This window comes from Hoplias malabaricus, chromosome 15 (genome assembly GCF_029633855.1).
Source record: "Hoplias malabaricus isolate fHopMal1 chromosome 15, fHopMal1.hap1, whole genome shotgun sequence".
NCBI lineage: Eukaryota > Metazoa > Chordata > Actinopteri > Characiformes > Erythrinidae > Hoplias > Hoplias malabaricus.
In genome coordinates, this window is record NC_089814.1 from 28457981 (window position 1) to 28462126 (window position 4146).

The following is a 4146-nucleotide window of genomic DNA, read 5'->3' on the forward strand; positions in this document are numbered from 1 at the left end:
TTGAACGCCTCTGGAGGGATGTGTTCACACATGTCATCCATTACTATTACAACTTGTTTTACTCTTATGAGGGTGAAGGTCTTCTGGAACCAGACAATAAAATCCACAAATACTCATTCCAAACAGTGTACCTGTCAGAAATTAGAGAGAGATTGAGCGTTTTCAGAAATGCATGAAACAACCACAGTATACGCAATGAAAATTATTGCACCCCTAACCAAATGTGGCTGGGGGCATGATTGTTAACCAGCTAGTAGAGAGCACTGCAATCAACAATGTCTTTGGTGTGAACCCATACAGTGAGGACAACTTGAAAACACTACTGGCACAACATGGTGTGCAGCTACAGCAGTAGCCAAAACCGATGAGGAGGTCTTTGGACAGGCAGTAGTAGTGAGGCCAGCACACATTGACCTTAACCAAGAACAACAACAGATGCTTCAGGATGTCCTCACAAGAATTACAGACTTGAAAGCCAAATATGTAACTTGCTGTAGACAGATCACTGCTATGCATTCAGCATAATGCTTTCTGACATTTTAGCTAAAAGAAATCTGATAAAGAATGTACACTATTACAGCATCACTGTATAATCCTTGTTAGCATGGGAACAAGAAGCAGACTTATAACTTCCCAGTTTTCTTCATATACATACTATGCCGAGAATTAATGTTAATTACAATAGCACAGATTTATTAAACTTTTGTTCCTGTAACATGTACAAAAGTAATAATGTAATATCCCAAAAGAAAATTCATTCATTATCTGTAAGCTCTTATCCTGTTCAGGGTCGCGGTGGGTCCAGAGCCTACCTGGAATCATTGGGCGCAAGGAAGGAATACACCCTGGAGGGGGCGCCAGTCCTTCACAGGGCAACACAGACACACACATTCACTCACTTTTGAGTCGCCAATCCACCTACTGATGTGTGTTTTTGGACTGTGGGAGGAAACCGGAGCACTCGGAGGAAACCCACGCGGACACGGGGAGAACACACCAACTCCTCACAGACAGTCACCTGGAGCGGGAATTTAACCCACAACCTCCAGGTCCCTGGAGCTGTGTGACTGCGACACTACCTGCTGCACCACAGTGCCACCCTCCGAAAGAAAATGAAAAAGTTAAAACAGTACTAAAAGGTCAAAATCAATGCTAAATAAAAAGTTAATCCAAAATTCTCCACAGTCTCAATGTGTTTTTTAAACTGTATAACAATGCATAAAATAACTAAAGCAGACTCAATACAGGATACTCAGACAGCTCTGGAAATAAAAGTTGAAAAAAAAAAAAAAAAGATATTCCTCAGGTCTACATGTGAAGGTAACTATGGAAATATTTCAGTCTTATTACAGCCAGCTATAGATAAACTTTAACAAATCCTAATGACCCGATTACAGCATCAGTTATCAAATCGAGCAGCTCATTTTCACCCTGTACACCACGAGGAAGGAAAAATATCAAAGAACAGGTTGAGGCAAAAGGAAAACGACTGTCCCTTATCTCCTGCTCATAAAACTGTATTTGAAGTTTCTGGGGAAATCCAAGAGGTGGTACTGTATCTGCTCCCATAACAAACACTAATAGGTCCTCAAAGGTGAAAGGAGCTTCTTTTTCTGTTAAAACAGAGACAGACAAGCACAAGCAAAACAAAAAAAATCATCAGGAATCTATTTTTAATAGTGGCTCAGTTTTGATATTGTGAACATTTTTTGTACTGTAATTAAATACTGTTCCTTGATAACATAAATACTAGTGCTGTATTATTGTGTTTAATGACAAAGTATTGAGATACTTTTCTAGTATCTGTATACCATTCAACACTAATCAATACTGCTTATTTTTCAATTGTAAACATAGCAAAACATGGCTACCATATTGTCTTAGCTGTACCTTTCAGCATTATCCACCTCATAAGGACAGCATGAAGTGCACCATACCTTGTACACTGTTGAGTAAACATTCCCATGCAAACATGGTGTCCTCTTCTGCTTCCTTGCTATTTGTCCCCTCATCACTCCAAATGACATCAAAAAGACACCAAAAGGCAGCCGTTGTCAGTGGTCCCTCTGCATGTATAAACTGGAACTGAAATTCTTTCCAGTACCTATCCACGGTTGCCCAAAATCTGCCACAAGAGCTGATTCCTTGTTTAAACTGCTCCACCATGTTTGCAGTTCCGAAACATGAATAAGCAAATTAAACCTTTGTACTACATGAATAAAATGACTGGTCAGAAGTGATGATTAGGTATCTGTCCAATATTACCAATAACTGTCACGCTTTTGCCTTGTTTTGTGTGTTCTTGCTCTGTCTGTGTCTGAGTTACCTTGTTCCTTACCTTGTAGTGTCCTCAGTTTTTTTTGTGTTTGTTTTGTTTTGTAGAGTTCCTACAGTCACACAGCTCCAGGGGCTTGCAGGTTGTGGGTTCGATTCCGTCCACGTGGGTTTCCTCTGGGTGCTCCGGTTTCCTCCCACAGTCCAAAAACACACGTTGGTAGGTGGATTGGCAACTCAAATGTGTGTGTGTGTGTGTTGCCCTGTGAAGGACTGGCGCCCCCTCCAGGGTGTATTCCCACCTTGTGCCCTATGATTCCAGGTAGGCTCTGGACCCACTGCGACCCTGAATTGGATAAGCGGTTACAGATAATGAATGAATGATTTTTGCTGTGTATCTCTCTGTGTCTTTTAGAGACATGTTTGCATATTAAGTTTATTAACCTGGGCAAAATTCAGACACCATCCTTTAGTTTATTCAATTACCAGGCAAAACAGGTAATACAATTTATTCATTTTTCAGCATCAGGAAATATGTAAAAAAAAAAAAGTAGCCTATCACCAAATAAAAATAAATAAATAAATAAATAAATAAATAAATAAATAAATATTGGATTTATTGATTGCGCCCAATGATTCCAGGTAGGCTCTGGACCCACCGTGACCTCGAACTGGATAAGCGGATACATGAATGGATGAATGGATGGATTTAGTGTGTCCACACTTAACCTTCATAAAGCTTCATAACTTTCAGTTTTCTGTATCTGTAGGGTTTAGTATTTTCTGCTTCTCACAATCAAAAGAATGTGTCCATGTCTCTGACACTACCAATAGCTTCATTGTTTGATTTGTCTATTTCCTTTTCTCAATAAGGGTTTCTTGACAGCTAAACATCATTTTACATCAATAGCATTGAACTGTCTTCTCACAGATCTTAATCTGACTGCTTTTTAGGAGCATCCAATTTTCTTTATATCTTTTAATTATGTGTGAACCTCATGTTCATATAACTAACTTCTCAGAAATATCTCCAAAAAAATTAATTTCTTGGCTGCTTTGACTGTGAATTAAATGAAAAGTATATTGCTGACTTTTGCACAGGACTATATATAAAATTATTAAATACTCACAAAAACATTCCAGTTTGACTTGAGTACAATAAAAGAAAAAGAAAACAACACATTAATTTTCATTCATTCATTCATTAATTCATTATCTGTAACCGCTTATCCAGTTCAGGGTCGCGGTGGGTCCAGAGCCTACCTGGATTCATTGGGCGCAAGGTGGGAATACACCCTGGAGGGGGCGCCAGTCCTTCACAGGGCAACACACACACTCACACATTCACTCACACATACAGACACTTTTGAGTTGCCAATCCACCTACCAACGTGTGTTTTTGGACTGTGGGAGGAAAGTGGAGCACCCGGAGGAAACCCACGCAGCCACAGGGAGAACACACCACACTCCTCACACAGTCACCCGGAGGAAACCCACGCAGACATGTGGAGAACACACCACACTCCTCACACAGTCACCCAGAGAAAACCCACGCAGACACAGGGAGAACACACCACACTCCTCACACAGTCACCCGGAGGAAACCCACGCAGACACGGCTAGAACACACCACACTCCTCACACACAGTCACCCTGAGTGGGAATCGAACCCACAACCTCCAGGTCCCTGGAGCTGTGTGACTGCGACACCTACTTGCTGCACCACCCTGCCGCCCACACATTAATTTTGTTATATCAATATCATTATAAATGGACACAGTAACTCTCACCTGAAGAATTCTCTTGCAGGCCCGCCAAAATCATCAGCCATCTCACCCACAAATTCAGTCTGTGGATGTTTATGCCAGTCAA